The 20,138-nt window shown below is 45.0% G+C and overlaps 1 protein-coding gene across 14 annotated transcripts in view; it reads right to left on the reverse strand.

Moving 5' to 3' along the window:
* THRB (thyroid hormone receptor beta) overlaps nt 1-20,138 on the reverse strand; it is a 402,102-nt gene that overhangs the window by 198,821 nt on the left and 183,143 nt on the right. Inside the window, exon 1 of one of the 14 annotated variants that reach the window (XM_051858876.3) lies at nt 189-210. The exons of the other annotated variants lie outside the window; for them this stretch is intronic. The gene's annotated coding sequence lies outside the window, so the exon portion shown is untranslated. Of the gene's footprint in view, nt 1-188; nt 211-20,138 lie in introns of those variants that run through there. 14 annotated transcript variants of the gene reach the window in all.

Genomic DNA, 20,138 nt, shown 5'->3' on the forward strand with positions numbered 1-20,138 from the left:
CTTTAAATTCCGAGTCAAGACATATGAAAATTACTGGACACGTTTGTGTAATCTTGCCCTTAGCAAGGGTAATATTGGAACTTTAAGAGAAGCTGATCATTGGAAACCCATGCCTGGGATATGGACGGATCCTGACCCACCCACTGCTTGTGACCCAGAGAGCATCGCAGAGGTGGTTCGACACTTACCCTGCTGTCCTCCGCGCTTTCGGGAGCTGCTGACATTTCCACACCCTCAGCACGAGCTTCCGTTGCTCTGCTTTCAAATCAGATGGAGTGAAGGCTTCCTAAATTCAACACACTGCTCGCAACCCAAAGCCACGTCCTGCACTTCAGCGGCTGAGCTGTCCAATTATACGCTGTTGAGATGCATCTGGGATGCCTGTCTTGGCTGACGCTGGTCTGGCGTCATGCGTGTGTATGGATTTTGCCACATAATGCACCCCCCAGACAAACAGCTCACCACATCAGGCTGTCCAGTCTCACTGGGGGCTCCTCACCATGCCTCCCGGCTGGCGACCAGAAGCCAATCCTGCAGCAGGAAGATGAGTGAAACTCGTGGTAACCTAAACCCGGAGTGAAATGAGACTCCTCCAGCTTCGGAGGCTGCCTTGACAGCTAACACCTGACATGCTACCTTATCCATGTCCACAGGCCCTCTGATGATTAGAACTTCTACGCCCCTCCTGACTCCAATTCATGTCCACCCCTCCCGACCACAATAAGAATTGCAGAGAGAAATAATTCGCTAATTATGCTGCTTATAACCAGCAGAGAGGGCAGCAACAGGATGGCTTGACATAAGATTTTTTTTTTTTTTAATCTCAATGTATTTGAAGTTGCCATGGGTTGGAAACCACCAAGACTTGGGGCTCACAATTGTGGGGATGAATGAGACATGCCTGTGTTTGTTTGTGTCTGCCTTTTGAGAAAAATGATTATTCTGAGAATGCCCATGTAGCAGAACTTGTCTGCTGTGAGGGTGCCTAGGAGAGAATCCAATTTGCTCACTGCAGTCTTTGGGGAACATGTCTCTGCGGGCGTGGAAGGCCTGGAAGCTGTCTGCATGCCAAGGCAATGCCCCCGAAATGAAGTCTTACATAAACCTGACAAATTATCTTCAGATAGAAGCAATCTCCACGGGCTATTACGGAGCCATGAAAATAACTGCTAGTGGATTACCAAAACAAAAATCTGGCTGAGCAAATGCTGCAAAAATTCTGTCTCTTAGATAGCACCAGTAATATTTCGCTGGGGATTTTTAAGGTACAGGTGTGCTTTCTTCTCTCTTGTCTTCCCATCCTCTCTTGCCTTCCTCTTGTCTTTTCCTGCTCTCTTCCGTTCTTTCCTCCCTTCCTTGTATTGTTTGATATGCATGGGTCTCTCTGTCCCCCTCTCTTTCTCCTCCTCTCCCTTTTGCTCTCATCTGCCTCCCTCACGTAACTTATATCCTCTACACCTGCGATCAGCCCGGCACCAAATTTTACAGTCAACCCACCTGATGCTCCCAGAGCCCAAATACCCCGTGCTGCTAATTTTCACCCTCTCCTGGATCATTGCCTTGTCATCCAGGCCAAGACCTTCCCGAAGGTGGTTTAACGCCTCTCCCCTTGGCCTAACAACCTTCACTGGCTTCCCACTGGGTACAAGATAAAGTCCTACTCCTTGGCACGCACACAAGACTCCAATCCAACCCCGACGGCCAAGTGCCACCCTCCCACCAGTCCCGTCCCTGCCTTCACTCTATACTGCACACCCCAAACGCCTTCCACCCGCAAGCACCCCACACACCTCCCAAACAAGCCTCGGCTCATCACAGCCCTGGCAAGTGCTGTCTCTATTCAATCCTGCGCATGGCAGATCCAGCCTGCCTTCCAGGCCCAAGCCCTCCCCTGCCTTCCTCAGGCAAAGTCAGTTACCTTCCAGACAGCCTTGCATTGCAAATGGTTACTCCCATCTGTCTCCCCAAGTAGGTGGAGAGTTCCTGGGCCAAAGGTGTTGCTGACTCACCCACCAGGCAGTTGCTCAAGAAGTGTTTGCTGAATGAACTCTGTTTCTTTGAGTTTCTGCTGGATGTCTTACAAGTGTGAAGAACGCATCATGGGGCAGTGTTTACAAGTGTGAATGTGTGGCTTCAAATTCCACCTGTGACTTCACCAAGTTACTTAACCTCTCGGTGCCTCAGCGTTTCCATCTGCAAAATGGAAATAATGATATCGTCCAGCCCTAGGGTGACCGTGAGAATCAAACGAGTTGCTCTGTGTCATGTAATTAGAATGCAGCCCAGGTAATGGAAAGCGATCCAGGCTGCCTGCGTGTTTGTTTGAGAGAGTGGAGCTGATTCTGCTAGTCTACGGCTATCCCAGTTGTGCTTGAGGGAGATGGTTCCAGACACCATTGGGGCTGGTGTGATTTAGATGAGTAGATTTTATTAGGAATACATGTCTGCCTTCCTCCTCCAATCAAAAGGACAGATGCCGATACCATGAATAAAATTCCATTCCACAAGAAAGCTAGCAGTGGGTTTTTGCCACACCCAAGGTTACAGAACAGGCTGGAGTGTTGGGTCTGGAAAGCAGACAAGAAGAAACCTAGTTATAATGCCACAGTTCTTTTCTATTATTTATTTGAGAGACAGAGAAAGATAGATAGATAGTCAGATATATAAAATGAGACATATATTTTACATTTGTTGGTTTACTCCCCAAATGCCTACAACATCCAGGGATGGGTCAGACCAAATTCAGGAGCCTGGAACTCAGTCTAAGTTTCCTACATGAGTGTCAGGGACCCAGTACTTGAGCCATTACCTACTGCCTCCCAGGGTGTGCATAAGGAAGCTGGAATTGGGAGAGGAGGTAGGACTCTAACTCAGGCACTGCCATATGGGATATGGGTATTCCTAGTGATCTTAACCTGTGTTCCAAATGACTGCCATCTGAAACTATGATTCTTAGGCTGCTATACTTAGGAAAATATATTGGTTTAAGCTGTTTACTAGAAAATGTGTTTTTATCCACAAGAGAAGCTAGAAGTCTAACATCAACAACAACCTCAACAATGAGAAGTTAAAAGTATTCAGACAACAGCCAAAAGGAAGTCTTGATTCATTTTCTTGCAGGTAAGCCAAAAAGGAGATTCTCTGGGCTGAATGTCTGTGAACTGTGGTTTCACCTCAGTAAATCCTTCCCAGTGGTGCCTGCCTGCACCTGGCCACATCTCTCGTGAGTGCCTCCTGCTCTATGCTCTAGCTGTCCCAACGACAATGGAGACACCCACACAGAGGCTTGCCCCCTGCCACTGCACCGGCAGCTACAATGCCTCCCGCCCTCTCCCTGCTGAAACACTCATTTGGGTTCCCACTGTTCCTTGCTCATTCCAAGGCCCTCAAAGCCCACTGAGCACGTGGATTTCTCAAAGCCCTTATCACACTGCACGACAGCTGTGCAAGCACTTTGTCTCCTTTCTAGACTATGAGACTTTTGAGAGGGGAATTATGTCTAATTCCCTGCTGCTTCCTCAATGACTAGAACGGTGCATGAAACAAAGTAGGGATTCAATAGATGCTCGCTGGCTTTTACTAAACAGCCAGGCTGTCCTATGTCTGCAGTGGAAAATTTATTTGTGAGGGGCTGTCCCTTGTGCACTGTATGTCAGCGCCACACCCCAGAGATATCACAGGATGGGTGTGGCTCAGGAATTTCCACATCAGACAAAGCTGGAATGATGGTACAACTAGGCAGCACGTCTCTCAAGGAGGGAAATAGTTAGAATTCCTTCACAGGGTTAGTAACTATTGCGTGTGTCACATTTGAGCCAAGAATTTGAAAGCTTCATGAACTTCAACAATATCGATGTCTCACTTATTTGAGGTGATGATGCACACTGTGGTCACAATGGGAAAACACTACACATCCATCAGAATGACTGGACAAACTGGCCTTCCCAAATGCTGGGAAGAATACGGAGCAACTGGAATTCTCATACACTGTTAGTGGCAATGGCAATTTGTACAACTGCCTTGGAAAACTATTTGACAGATTCTAATAAATTTAAGAGTATCTCTACCCTATGGCCTAGCAATTCTATACCCAGGGAGACAAATAGGGGGAATACATCAGAAAAACTGCCCCAAATTAGAAACAACAGGAGACTGAGTGACCAGTAGTGATGTATCATATGATTAATAACTACACAGCAATAAAAAAGAACAAAGTATTGATATGCAACAAGAAGTATGAATCTCACAGACATTATACTGAGAAAACATGTCAAACATGAGAGTTTGTATGATGTAAGAACTATATAAGAAGTTCAAGAACAGGTGGAAAGTCAGAGTAGAGGCACCTCCAGGGGTTAAGGGTAGGTCCTGACAGGGAGGGCGGGAAGGAAGCTTATGGATACTGGAATTGGCTTACATCTTTTACTGAGAGTTCATTATGTGGGTGCAGACCTCTATAAGAACTCACTGAGCTTTGAACACTCTTATATGCATGTCACACTTCACTAAACAGTGTTTATTAGATAGGTACATAGGTAGATATGTCGCTCCCCCTCTTCGTGGAGGAACGACACTGAATCCTGCCTAGGCTTCATATCCGAGTCACGGCACCATTATGTCGCTCCCCCTCTTCGTGGAGGAACGACACAGGACCCTGCGCTGTTCTTTCGTCTGCTCGGCCCTCCCCGGGTTTGCTGCTGGTTCTTCCCGGGTTGGCTACTATCCCTTCCACCTCCGTGGAAGGGCAGTTCCCCCTGGCCACATTCCCCACTTCCGCAGGGGAGCGGCACACCGCCGGCCGGCTCGTCTCGGGGGCTGCACAGGTGTTCCTTCAGCTAGATGTTCCCCTTAGATGTTCCCCATAGATGTTCCTGGTGCATGCCGTCTCTCTCCTCCTTTATAGTCCTCCTCTGCCAATCCCAACTCGGCTGCCCACACGCCGAGTACGCTGCTCTCCTCCAATCAGGAGCAAGTCCTACAGTTTATTGGTTGAACTGGAGGCAGCTGTGCAGAAGCTGTTTACTTCTCTCCCAGCGCCATATTGTGGGAGAGCAGATGCATAGAATAAGTCTTAATTCCAGTTAACTCAGTCTAGTCCGGATTGCTCCCCACAAGATAGATCCATTGATCACCAGAAGTCCATGTAAGTGCAAGGGACAAAACAACCCATAACTTAGAGAATGGATCATACACACCCCTTTTGGTTCAGGGGAAAAGAGACCATCAGTGAACAAAACATGACAAATAACTCAGTTGACCTGGCAGGCTAGTGGAATACAGCATTGCAATAAACTCAATGTGTGCAAACATCAAAGGGCCAGTTTATCCCTCAGCCTGGCTCATCTGCTGTGGCCATCTTGGGGAGTGACCCAGCAGGTGGAGGATCTTTCTCTCTGTTTCTCTCTCTCTCTATAGCTCTGACTTTCAAATAAATAAATAAATCTTTTTTAAAGTCAGAGTTACCCAGAGAAAGGAGAGGCAGAGAGAAAGAGAGAGAGAGAGAGAGAGAGAGAGAGAGAGGTCTTCCATCCGATGGTTCATTTCCCAGATGGCAGCAACGGCTGGAGCTCTGCCAATCCGAAGCCAGGAGCCAGGAGCTTCCTCTGGGTCTCCCACGTGGGTGCAGGGTCCCAAGGACTTGGGCCATCTTCCACTGCTTTCCCAGGCCATAGCAGAGAGCTGGATCAGAAGTGGAGCAGCCGGGTCTCAAACCGGCGCCCATATGGGATGCCAGGCCAGGGTGTTAACCCCCTGTACCACAGCGCCGGCCCCAGTCTTTGGAAAAATCCATCCAAGTTACCTGTCCAGCCTTTGCTGGCATTTAAGTCTGCAATCCTGGCCTTGAGGTGAGACCTACAGGAAGGTCAAGCATCCAGCTACTTGTTTCCTTTCTCTTTGGTCTTTGGGTCTCACCGATTGGATTATGGAACAAGGAAACAGGTAAAGAAGATGACAGAACACCGCCCCAGGTCTCTTCTTTTTACCTTTTTTCCCTGAAGAGGGAAGTGATTCAAGTGTATCTTTTGGCAAATAGAATAGGAAAGAAACATCAGTGGAAGAAAACAGAAAATCTTCAAGTCAGGAACCACATCAAAGTGAGTGACCTTCTCAGTTAGATATCTGAGTTTCCATCTCACCATACAGATTTCATGAAAGATGAGTTTGGGTGGTAGGTCTGTAGCTGAACAATTTTATTTATTATCTCTAAATATCAGGTTACAACAGCTTCATTCCTGGATTCAAGAAAGGCAGGTATTTCTAAATATTTTCCAATCCCTTCATGACTGTTTCACCCCACATACTATTTTTCCTTTCTCACAAAACTGTATTTATATGTCAAAATTACAGAGATTATTGTAAAAGAAGGCAAGATAGAAACTATTGGCCCAACTTTGGTCTGAAAATCTTTTATGGGTAGACAATTTTAAAAAGTTAATAGTAAAATATTCTTAAGTTATCTATTGCTTTTGGTAAATTAGAGTTATTTTTCATGTATGGAAATGATAAACTCTCCTTTAAAATAATTTATTGGGGGGGGGGGCGGTGCTGTGACGTAGCAGGTAAAACCACTACCTGCAGTACCGGCATCCCATATGGGCGCTGATTCGAGTCCCAGCTGCTCCACTTCCCATCCAGCTCTCTGTTACAGCCTGGGAAAGCAGTAGAAGATGGTCCAAGTCCTTGGGACCCTGCACTTGCAAAGGAGACCCGGAAGAAGCTCTTGGTTCCTGGCTTCAGATTGGCACAGCTCCAGCCGTTTTGTGGCCACTTGGGGAGTGAACCAGAGGATGGAAGACATCTCTCTCTCTCTGCCTCTCCTTCTCTCTCTGTGTAACTCTGACTTTCAAATAAATAAATAAATCTTAAAAAAATAATTGATGGGGGCCAGCATAGTGGCATAGCAGTGAGGCCACTTCCTACAATGCTGGCATCCTATATGGGTGCCAGTTTGTATCCCACTTCCACTTCTGATCTAGCTCCCTACTAATGGCCTGGGAAAAGCACCAGAAGATGGCCCAAGTGATTGGGCCCCTGCCATCCAAGTGGGAGGCCTGGATGAAGCTTCTGGCTCCTGGCCTTAGCCTGTCTCAGCCTTAGTGTTGTTACCTCTTGGAGTGTAAACCAGCAGATGGAAGATCTCTGTCTCGCCCTCTCTCTCTGTAACTCTGACTCTCAAAAATGCATAAATAAATATTTTTAAAACAATTTATGTAAATCCAAAGGTCAAAATTAAAATAATATAAGACTTGTGATGGGATTGTGGCAATTTGGGATGACCTGACCCACTGGGATGATCTTACCTCTGGGGCTCCAAGATGGACTTCTAGGACTTCATAAATCCCCTGACCATCTGTGTAGAATTGTGCACTTGAGCTTTTCTGGGGGGAAAGTTCACAGGTGTCATGAAGTTCCCTAAAGGACTCTGACTCCAAAATGCTAGGGACGGGTACCCTTGAACCTGGGCTGAGCTGCTCAATACAGTAGCCATGGCCCACTCTGCTGTGCAGCACTCGATTGGCAGCTGTGAAAAGTAAGATGGGCAGCAAGCTACAGTACACACCATATTTCAGAGACTTAGCATGAAAAAGAGAATGTAAAATAGCTTGTAAACAATTTTTGTTATGTTGGTTACTTATTAGGAAGATATTTTGGACATGTGAGTTATAGAAAATGTAGTATCAAAATAAATTTCACCTGTTCTTTTCTTTTTTAGTGGGGTTACTGCAAAATTACATTCATGACTTGAACTTGTGGCTCGCATTATATATTTGGTAGACAGTAGTACTGAGTTATGGTCTAAAGCCAAGAAAAATAAAATTATTTCAGAAGTCCATGAGAAATTACAGCTATGACTGTATTTTAAAGCATATGTATAAAGCTAGAAACTAGAGATAGATAGGGAGAAAAAATAAAGTTTTGTAACATTGTAACATTCTGAGAAAACTATATAATACAGGTATAAGTTTCACTTTGTCCCCTTAATTACTAAACCAAGTAATTAAGCCAATAGTAGGAATTTAAACTTTTTTTGGTCTTTCCAAACCCAAAGTTTAATTTCCATGTTTCCAAACACAGATAGAAAATAGTAATTTTTTAAAGGTTCCTGGGGAAAAATAGGTGAATGGGTTAAGTTTCTTTATTTTGTAACCTAATCTATATCCACCAAATAAGGAAGACTTTATTGTGTTTGCCTTGGGCCAGGCCTGGCTCCCCACCGCAGTTCATGGCCCACACAGGGTAATTGCACGGTGCAAAGTATTTAGAGGAGCTGGGAGCTCCAGGAAGGCAGCTTTCCTCTCTGGGTCTGCAGGTCTAGGGGCAGCCTGGTGTCCCCTCAGCTTTCCCTTTGGAGCTGAAAGCCCACTGCCTCAGAGCTGAGCCTCCAGGCTCCAGGGAGCAGCACGCTGCACTCTTAGGAGCAGTCCACTGAAACTCGCTTCTGGTCAAAGGTGCTTGTGTGGATGGTCGCGGACCAGCATGCGGGTGTAGTCTCACGTTCGCTTTATTACACACTCCTGCACGTCATCTTTACAGACAGGGTCACACCCTTCAGCGCCGTGGCCTCTCCCGACTATCCTGCCCCCTTTCCCAGCACAAAGACGGTTGCCTTGCTGGTGACTGGGGCAGTCCCAGGTTGGTACCCGACAGAACTCACGGACGAATTTAGCTGCAATGGTGCATGTTCCAAGGGGCTCTACACTCACTCTCACGCCCACTTGTCTCCCATTCACGCCACTCCTTACTCCCACCCCAAATTTAAAAGCACCACTTTGGACGTCCAGGGTTTCCATAAAATGACATAATTTAGAAGAGCTTTCAGTGGCACATTTTTCTCAATGAGCTGACTTGTTCAGACACACTCAGGCCTCACGCAACCACAGCTCCTAAGCTCGGGTTTTGGATCCCCGTCCTCTCTGCATTTCCTGGGAGCAGCACTTCTGCCCTTTAAGAGGACAGCAGCTCCACCAGCCGAGCAAGGCAGCAGCTGCACTGGCTTGGCTCGGCTCTGTTTTTGAGCCCTCTTAGGGTAGCGAGGACAACACCCATGGCCGGCAGCCATGGTGGAGGTGCAAGAGCACAGCACACAGACTCAGGCTTCTACAGTTCCATTGGGCATAAGAGTCCCCCGGGGATCTTGTCGGAGCTCCGATGCCGACTCTAAGCTGGCGTGGGCCCCATGAGTCTGCGTTCTCAGCAGGCTCCTTGTTGGGGCCTTTGCTCCTGGGCCACAAACCATGCTTCGAAAGGCAAAGAAGACCATCTCTAGAAACCCATCAACTCTGGATTTCTATAATTTTCTGTGACCAGACACACTGACAGCTGGTATAGATAGGGACAGATTCTCCTTAGGGACGTTCCGCTAGAAGACTCTGGAAGTCATAATGACTTGGCAGAACCAGCAGGAAGACTAGGTAGGACTAGCTGAGCCCGAAGATGTTCCTAATACTTTCTGCCTCCAGCCCTGCATTGTCACTCCCTCCTTCATGTGTCACTCCGGTACAGCCACTTTCCCATGAAGCACCTGTGTCTCATCCGGAACCAGGAAGGAGATGCCGTGAAGGCCATGTGAAAGTTAAGCACCACTTGGAGGTGCCATGGAACTCCCGGAAACCCTCACACACACCAAACTATACCTTGTTTGTCCAATGAAGGCACTACCCCCAGCCCCAGAAAAGTGGCTGTTACATGTGGGAATGCACCCTCTTTTGCTTTTGACTTCTGGCCCTTACTTCTGGGTCCTTCTCTGGCCTCCCCCCGCTCCAAAGACAACTTTCTGGCCAACTCATGATGGGGAAACTCTCTGTGTGAAATTATATCCACTCTCTCAGCCGGCCACGGCTCAATAGGCTAATCCTCTGCCTGCAGCACTGGCACTCCGGGTTCTAGTCCCTGTCGGGGCGCCGGATTCTGTCCCGGTTGCCCCTCTTCCAGGTCAGCTCTCTGCTATGGCCTGGGAGTGCAGTAGAGGATGGCCCAAGTGCTTGGGCCCTGCACCCCATGGGAGACCAGGAGAAACACCTGGCTCCTGGCTTCGGATCAGCGCAGTGCGCCGGCCACAGCGCGCCGGCTGCAGTGGCCATTGGGGGTTGAACCAACGGCAAAGGAAGACCTTTCTCTCTGTCTCTCTCTCTCACTGTCCACTCTGCCTGTCAAAAAAAAAAAAAAAAAAAAAAAAAAAAAAAGAAATTATATTCACTCTCTCTCTCTCTCTTTTTTTAACTTTTATTTAATGAATATAGATTTCCAAAGTACAGCTTATGGACTACATTGGCTCCCCCCCCCCCCCTTTTAAATAAATCCTGCTCTCTCTCCTGCAACTTACTTATGCCTCTACTCTGAATTCGTATCTCTGGTGGTAGGGCAAGAATGTGGATTAGTATTGAGATAATGACCCCCATAACAATAATGCTAGTTGTAGGTATTTCTCTAAATAAGAGAGTTCAGAAATAAAGTTTCTGAGTCTATCCTCAAACCATTTCAGGATCTTGTAAAGAGTGGTGCATGGATCAAAGCCATTACCTGCCAGTCCTTTCAAATGCATATCTAGCTAATTTCTTCCCAGCATAGCTGTGCAAACAGACCCTCTTTATGCCCCAGCAAGGACTTCAATTATGGTAGGTGCAAAAATGTACCTTAAGCTTATTCAGTAACTTGTTACATGGATCAGTTATTTTGAATCCTTATGTAAAGATGGATTTTGCTAAATAAATATTTATTGCTCAATCTATCTGTTCTGTAAATGCTAATACTCCCATGGAAGGTGTGCTTAAGTTAGGACTTATCTCTTTCAATCCACAGCTGAGAAGTATGAAAAAATAATTTATATTCATGACAAACATAAAGAGCTGCAGATCCTTCTATCACACCAATTGTTTTTCAATCCAGAGTCAGGTCTGCTGCCCAGTGTTTGATGCTGAGATGCAATTTCTTGGTATACATAAATTTAAAAAATGCAGTATGCTAAGTGGAAGTCAAAATGAAGTACAAATGTGATATTTTTAAAAAATATTGATTATTTTATTTGAAAGACACACACACACACACAGAGAAGCAGAGAGACAGAGAGATCTCTCATCTGCTGGTTCACTCCCCAAATTCCTGGTACAGCTGATGTTGTGCCAGGTCAAATCCAGGAGCCAGGGCCTTAATCTGAGTCTTCCTTGTGGGTGGCATGGACTCAAGTCCGTGAGCCAGCACCTGCTGCCTCGCAGGTTAAGAAGCTGGAATTCCAAGCAGAGCTGAGGCTCAGACCCTGGCTCTCTGATACGGGATGTAGGCATATCAATTGGCTAGTTAAATACTGCATCAAATGCCTGCCCCAGTGATTTTTTTAAAAGATTTATTTAGGTATTTGAAAGGCAGAGTTACAGAGGTAGAGAGAGAGAGAGATAGAAAGTCTTCCATCCACTGGTTCACTCCCCAAATGGCTACAACGGTCAGAGCTGGGCCGATCTGAAGCCAGGAGGAGCCAGGGGTTTCCTCCAGGTCTCCCACATGGGTGCAGGGGCCCAAGGACTTGGGCCATCTTCTACTGCTCTCCCAGGCCATAGCAGAGAGCTGGATCAGAAGAGGTGCAGCCGGGACTTGAACCGTTGCCCATATGGGATATCAGTTCTGCAGGCAGTGGCTTTCGCTGCTGTACCACAGTGCCAGCCCCCACAATTATCTACGTGTGTGTGTATGTATGCGTGTATATATATCTGTGTATGTATACATACAAACACACACACACATATTATATACACTTCTCTTGGCTACTGGCAAATGATTTTGCCACAGGCATACTATGTGCCAAACATTGTGTCAGGTGTTGGCAGTTGGGAGTGAAGGGTGAGAGACTGGCTAATACCAGCCACCAGACCCAGGTTCTCTTGAGTGGGGTTGAGGGAGATAGGAACCTGACTATATATTTCCAATAGAACATGACTGTGGAGACTCATCTATGAAACACAGAACAGAGATAGAACTGAATAATGACCTGGTGGTCATGTTGGCCTCTGAGACCTAATGCAGTTGGAAACCTAACAGAGTCTAAAGTTTTGAGGGAAACTACAGGCATGCATGCCTGGGTAACTTCTTAACACATTCATAATTCACATTAATTTGAAGCAAAGGCAGGAAGGGAATGAGCAGACTTCTGTTGCACGCCTCATGCTTTGCATAACTGGTGCCATTTAATCCCAAGGTTCAGAAAGGTCAAGATCACGAGGGTGCATGCAGCTGGCTAAGCTGCTGCTTGGGACGCCTGCATCCCATATTGGAGCACCTGAGAGCTGGCCCTGCCTCTGGTCTGCATCCACTTAAGCTTCCTGCTAATGTGCCCCAGAGACAGCACGGGACAGCTCAACCCCTGAATCCCTGACAAACACGTGGGAGACCCAGACTGAGTTCCTGGCTCCTGACTTCAGCTTGGCCCAGCAATTTGGAGACTGATGGAAGACTATAATGGATGGAAGACCTCTCTGTCTCTGTCTTTCTGTCTCTTTCACACTGGTTTCAAATAAATGAAAATGAATAAAAATTTTTTTAAAAAGCCAGGAAGGTCAAGGTCAGGAGATGGAATCTGAACCTGCCTTTGCTCATATCAGGTTTGTTAAGAAACTAACAAATTAAAAAATTCTCAGCTCTTTACAGGACTAGATTTCTTTCCCCAACCTCCCGCACCAAGTAACTACGTAAGCAATCATAGCAATAACAAACAGCAGCAGCTAACACTTAAATAGTTCATTTCTGTACCAGGCACACACCATTGTAGAGATTTTTGTAGATATTTACTTTTTACAGCAACCCCATGAGATATTATCTCCATGTTATAGCTGAGAAAATAGGAGAAGGTAAGCTCAATCATTTCTTTGCAGGCACCCAGGTAACGTGGCAAACTGGGATCTGAAGCTGGGAGATCGAGCCCCAGAGCCCCTCTGCTGCTCCGAGTGGTGTGTGCACAGCACCACGGGCATGACTCAGAAGCCCTGTTAGAACCACAGTCTCACATCCTGCCCTGGACCTCACGATTCAGAATCAGTGTTTATAACAAGCCTCTCTGGTGGTTTGATTGTTGAAACTCATGCAGCTGGTGCCACGGCTAATTAGGCTAACCCTCCGCCTGCAGCGCTGGTAACCCAGGTTCTAGTCCCAGTTGGGGCACTGGATTCTGTCCTGGTGGCTCCTCTTCCAGTCCAGCTCTCTGCTTTGGCCCAGGAGTGCTGTGGAGGATGGCCCAAGTGCTTGGGCCCTGCACCCCATGGGAGACCAGGAGAAGCACCTGGCTCCTGGCTTCGGATCGGCGCAGTGTGCCAGCCACAGCAGCCATTTGGGGGGTGAACCAACGGAAAAGGAAGACTTTTCTCTCTGTCTCTATCTGTCTTACTCTGCCTGTTAAAAACAAACAAACAAACAAACAAAAATACCTCATGCAGCACAGGTCCAAGGCACCATCATATGCTACATCTGTTGATGAAAGCCTCCTCTCTCCAAGCTTCCATCTACCCTGGCTCTACCCCCATTCTGAAAAATAGTTTTAAATTCCTCCAGCCTGTGTACACTGGCCCTGCCTCAGTTTTACCTCACGTTGACCTGAGCAATAGCTGTCCTGCCTACAGCAGATCCACCGCTGTCACACATCAGAGTTTCTCCACTGTGGATCTGAAGGTTCCTAGAGAGGACTTGCTTTGTTAGTCTCTGTCTTCTCCCTGCTGTAGTGCACAGTATTGTTCATTCATCCATCCAATCCATCTCTCTCTCTTCCTCCTTCTCGCTAGAGATGGCCCAAACCTCCCCTTGTCTCCTACGAAACAAATCCACCATCACCCAGATCCTCTGATCCTGCTCCAAGCCTGCTGGTCAAGGCATTTGTTTCCAAACAGTGTCAATCCCTTCCTTAGAGGAAGAACTTCTGTTGCCAGTTGTTACTAGATACAATTTTGTTGTGCTACAGTTACTTCTGTGCTAGCTGCTTTTTAAATGGTGAAAAATAACACACTTACAGAAAGCTGCATACACACTCCTTTCTTAACCTTCTATTTCTGCTCTCTTTCAATTTAGTGGGGAAAACAGTTGGTTTTCATTAACAAGCTATTAAATAAAAATATGAGTCATGTCATTTAGTAAAATGGCCATCGTCCATGGACCACACTTAAACTAGAAAACTTGATGTCCATGCAATCTGTTGTTTGCTAATGGGATACAGTGGCCTGTCTACTTCTTATGCTTTTTTTTTTAAAGATTTTATTTATATATTTGAGAATTGGAGCTACACACAGAGAGAAAGAGAGGCAGAGAGAGAGGTCTTCCATCCTCTGGTTCCCTCCCCAAATGCCTGCAATGGCCAGACCAAGATCAGGCCGAAGCCAGGGGCCAGGAGCTTCTTCCAGTTCTCCCATGTGGATGCTGGGGCCCAAGCACTTGGGCCATCCTCCACTGCTTTCCCAGGCCATAAACAGAGAGCTGGATCAGAAAAGGAGCAGCTGGGATGCGAATCAGGGCCCACATGGGATGCCAGCATAGCAGGTAGAGGCTTAGCCTAGTACGCTGGCCCCAATTTCTTATTCTTGATTGTTAGGAAACTAAATAGGCAAATGCTCTTGTATACAGTGAGCATATTCCAGTGCAAGGTTTCCTCAATGCAAAATTCATTTTATATTATTTAATGGGAAGTGGGAAGTGTAGAGGATGTGTGATAGTATTTTGATTAAATGGGAACAGCTAGATAAGAAGAATAAAATGGATAGTTTTAGGCAGGCTCTTGGGTCATCAGGGTCTGTCTCTTCAGATTGTGGATTAAACTACTTTGGGCTTCTTGCTCTCTGCCTTTCATCCTTGGACAGATAATATTAAGAAGCAATAGAATCAGCCAAATGTGTAGTCTATCAGATGGAATTTGTTCTTTATGAATCATTTTCGCATAAGATTTGCTGGAAGAAAAGGTTAAACTCATTACCAAACGGTGGTCTCTAGATCCTGTGAGAGAGGGAGCCCACCAGAGCAGTCTCTGTCTCTGTCAACATTGATCTCTAGTGCCTGGCACAATACCTGCCACATTTAAAGGCTTTCTCTCAAAGGAAGACAAACAGTACTGAAAGAAAGTGATTTTGAATTGCAAATGGTTTGCAAAGAGCAGGGAGCACACTTGTTATCTTTTGATGATCAGTCTAAATATAACCATCCTTACTAGATTTTCCTCATTGATTAATTTTGACTTTAAAACCTTGTCAGTGTGTCAAATATCTAAAATAAAGAAAAAAAACCTTTCAGACATCTATTCAAGATAATAAAACAATGGTCCAGAAATGAAATCATCCACTGCCTGTCGCTCCCCCTCTTCGTGGAGGAACGACACAGGACCCTGCACAGGACCCCCTCCGTGGAGGGGCGGGCCCCCCTGCCACTTTCCCCACTTCCGCGGGGGAGTGGCACACAGCCGGTCGGCTCTCTCGGGGGCTGCTCAGGTGTTCCTTCAGATGTTCCTCAGGTGTTCCTGGTGCATGTTGTCTCTCTCCTCCTTTATAGTCCTCTTCCACCAATCCCAACTCTGCTACCCACACGCCGAGCACGCTGCTCTCCTCCAATCAGGAGCAGCTCCTGCAGCTTGTCAAGTTGGTGAGAGGCAGCTGTGTAGAAGCTGTTTACTCCTCTCCCAGCACCATATTGTGGGAGAGCAGATGCATAGAATAAGTCTTAATTCCAGTAACTTAGTCTAGTCCGAGTTGCTCCCCACAACTGCCTACGATACCAGCAATGACAATATGGAAACAAAGTATCAGCATAAAGTTGGAAATGGGATTTTACATGGATAACCCTGCCTCTCCCTTTTCCCTCTGCTGTAGAAGTTAAATTCCGCTTATTCTTCTAGGCATGATACAGATTCTATTCCCTTCAATAAAGGTTACATACATCACCACCATCCACCAGTACCTCTTCCTCTTCTTGGCATCTTGAATATATAATATCTGTTCCATTCATTTGGATTTGTCAAAAACACAGATAACAACAAATAACTAGAATTCTGTTGGCCTTTTTGTGTACATGTTTCTTGACTCTGTGAAGAAAGTAAAGGTTCTTCCTGGAAGTATAACTGGCTGTCCTTTTTGCATCTCTCATTGGCATAGTGTGGGGTTTCACATAGAAAAAACTTATAGATTCACTTGACAACACATTTTCCCAAAGGGAGGCAGCAACTAGCTGTACCATATGCTACTAACAGGAAGCACAACCCCAAACGAGACACTGCTGGGCCTCAGTACAGTCTCCTCACATTTCAAGAAAAAGTTGTCTAATCATTAATGTGGTGTCTCAAAGGTTTTCCCTTAAGGAGGTTTAGGAAAGGAATTGACACAACACAGGAGTCAACAATTGCAAAAACTTGTGTTTAAAATAAACTAGGTAATTAGATCATTTTGCTAACAAGATGAATGTTTTTGATGAAATGTTTTGTTCATCCAAGTAAATGCATAGGGACCTCTGCTCATTTTCCCATTTCTAATGGGAATTAGGGATTAAGAAATTTGAACTTTGCTTCTAACTCAACCACAGACTTGCTGTAGGGATGCTGAAATAAAAGGGTTGAAAACACTCTTCAGTAGACAATGGCACACACTCACAGCTCTAATCAGACCTCTTATAGGAATTTAATACAGGATTTTCAAAGGTTACCTTATAAACTAATGACAAACAATGGAGTACTTTAAATAATTAAAAGTTGATAACTTGCAGAAAATACCTGGTTCAATATTATCATCTCACACTATATACTTAAAATATAGGCTATATGATTTAAAGAGTAATTATTTTATTTTTAACACTTATTTCTATTTGTTTGAAAGGCAGAGAGAGAGAGAGAGAGAGCGCACTTCTGTATGATGGTTCACTCCCCAAATGGCTACAGTGACCTGGGCTGGGCTAGGCTGAAGCCAGGAGCCTGGAGCTCCATCTGGGTCTTCCACCTGAGTGGCAGGAGCCCAAGTACTTGGGCTGTCTTCTACTGCTTTCCCAGGTTTGTTAGCTGGATCAGAAGCGGAAAAGCCAGGACTTGAGCTGGTGCTCTTTATGGGATGCCAGCGTTGCAGGTGGTGGCTTAATCCACTGCATCATGACACTGGCCCCTGAGAGTAATTATTTTAATTTTAAGAAAGCTTAAAAAAAAGAAACAAGAAAATGCAGCTGACTATTTAATTGATCTTCCAACTGGGAAAATATTTATAAGGACACAATGGAAGAAATAATAAAGGAAATACTGATTAAATTTTGAAAGTCTAGGACAATAGATAAAACTATAAAAGCAGTCAGTATTTATTTAACAGAAACGTACCCAGGCATTATTCTGGGTGCTCAGGCACCCAGAAAACAGGAGTTTCCTGTGTCTTGCTACCAAGGAGCTTACATTTTAGTGGATAAAGACTGGAAATGAAAGAAATACATCATATGGGGAAAGCAAAAAGTGCATTGGGAAAAAGAAAGGTAGAACAAAGAAAGGGGTTTAAGACTACTGACAGCTGAGAATACTGGGAAGTCAAAGTATTAAGTAGGGTGTCAAGGTGGACTTTAATACAAGCATGAAATTTGAATCAAGACTTGCCAGAGGAGTGAGATATTTCAGAGAAGCCTGAGAGTATTCCAGGAGAGAACCATCCACTGCTATAGCAAAGGCAAATGAAAAATGGAAAAACATTGGCAGTTCACAAGATGGGCAAAGAGGCAATATCCTAAATAGGGAATAAAAGAGTCTTGAAAATCAGTTTTTTAAAAATCCAATATTCTATGGAGAATGGGCCCACAACATGAACAGACGACCCCTGGAGAAAAGCCAACAGAAAGTGAAAGAAGTCAAATTGTACAATTAATGAGGCAAGTATCCTATCAGGATATCCAATTTATAAGATTAGGTGATGTTGGTGAGATGGTGGTGAGACAGACATTTTCCAAATTGTTAAGGAAACAGTGAAACGACACATCCTTTTGTAAAACAATTAATTTGGCTAAATTTCCCCATAGGTTTTATTTTTAAAATATTCCTTTTGGAATCAGAAACTAAGACAAATTTTGTGGAAAATGTAATCAAATGATAAGTTTATTTTGGTTCAAAGAATTTATTTTTGCATGTGAAGGTTTTTTTTTTAAATCATAAAAAGGTATTTTAGGAAACAAGTATGCACAGATTTCAAATTATTTTTCCATCAAAATAAACTTATCTTTTAAATTTATTTATTTATTTAATTGAAAAACAGAGAGACATACAGAGAGAAACAGAGACAGACTTAGAGAAAGATCTCCATTGCTGGTTCAGTCCCCAAAGGCCTGCAACACCCAGGGATGGGCCAGGCTGAAGCCGGGGGCCAGGAGCTCCATTCGGGTCTCTCGGGAACCAGTAACTTGAACTTCCCCTCTGGACTCCCAGGGTGCACATAAGAAAGAAGCTGGAGTGAGGAGCAGAGCTGGGACTGGAACCGAGGCACTTTGATATGAGATGTGGACCTCCATGCAATATTGTAACCACTATGCAAAACACCGGCTCCAACAAACTTATCCTTTAATTCCATTTTTCTGCAAACATCTGAAGTACCCTTGTATTTCCTGCATGATTATCTATAATAACACATAAACAATTAATACCTGAATATTGTCGAAGGTGAAATCTCCAGCTCAGGACATGTCTTTGAACACATGGTTCCGCTACAAGCCTGCTCCATAAATACCCCAAACTCCGTGGATCCAAACCCAAACTCACTTTCTGTAGCCCCTACTGCAGCCCTCAAATCTTCTCCTCTTGTCTCGTTCAGCAAACAGCACCAACATACACCAATTGCTTAAGACACAAACCTATGAGTCATCTTTAATAGCTTCTCTCTCATTTCCTGCCTTCTATTGGCCCTGGTGTTTTGCCAGTTCTGCTTTTGTAACATCTTGGATGCATCTCATTGAATCCATTCACACTGGAACCACCTTACTTCAACCCTCAGCATTTTGCACCTAGACTAATGAGTAGCTCATTACCTGGCTCACTGTGGCCAATCTTACCTCCAAGCCATCTGTTACATTCTTGCCATAGGATTTGTTCTATAATACAAAACTGGATCCAATCATTACTTCCTTCAAATGTTTTAAAGAGCTCCCCACTGCCGTCAGATTAAAATCAAAATACCTTGGAAACTTTCCTGATGTAGCCCCTGATGGTCAGCTCTTTTGTCCTGCCAACCTGAATTCCTTATCCACCCACAGTAGTCTTACTATGGATTACATATCATGTCTCTGTGTTTTGCACATGCTACTTCCTCTGCCTGCCTCCTGCCACGTTCACTGGTCCCTTAGTAACTTCTCTTCAGCTTTCCGGATTCTACAGAGGAATCCCATCCTTTAAGCTTCGTCTGATTCTCTAACCCTGATTCATGGGTTTGGAGGTCCTGTTTATTTCTGAAAGAACATTGTGCATGTTAATAGCAGTATGTCTTACAGTGTTGGCAAACATTGGCTTGCTTCTTCGGCTCCCGGGATTACTGCATTTGGCTGCACTGCAGTGTTAAAGTGGGTGCCATACACACAGTGTCCAACTTGCATAATTATACTGGGCCATTCTACTTCCTTTGTACTGGGGAGAAACCATTTTTAGGTCTCTTTGTGGAATGCTTGGCCCAGCTCAAGTGCTGCAATATACAGGTACAGGGGGCCTTCAAGAAGTTCATGGAAAATCCATATTTTGGAAAATGATAAATGGATTTCAAAAAATTTGTACAAAAATAAGCTTACCTTTGAACTACCTGCACTGTTTGAAGCACTCCTGCCTTTACACAGTAAGCATTTGTTTAAAGAATGAAACTGAGCAGTCCATCAACTCCAGTTTCCTAGAAAAATTCTCTGAGGCCAGTGTTTCTCAAAGCGTGGTCCCTGGGCCAGCAGCTTGAGCATTACTGGGGAACTGGTTAAAATACAGATGCTTGGGCCCCGCCCAGATCCACTGAGTATGAAACTCCAGGGGTGGGACACAGTAACCTCTTTCAACAAGCCCTCAAGGTGATTCCGTTGCATGCTTAACACTAGCTCCAGCTGCTTAGAACCAAAAGTAAATATTTCATTCAATTACTTTTCTGGTAAGGGAACATTTGCTTAATTTTGAAAACAATTTTAAATTTTGACACATTTCCCAAAAA

Source organism: Oryctolagus cuniculus, chromosome 4 (assembly GCF_051225735.1).
Source record: "Oryctolagus cuniculus isolate XC-2025 breed Fujian yellow rabbit chromosome 4, ASM5122573v1, whole genome shotgun sequence".
NCBI classification, from domain to species: domain Eukaryota; kingdom Metazoa; phylum Chordata; class Mammalia; order Lagomorpha; family Leporidae; genus Oryctolagus; species Oryctolagus cuniculus.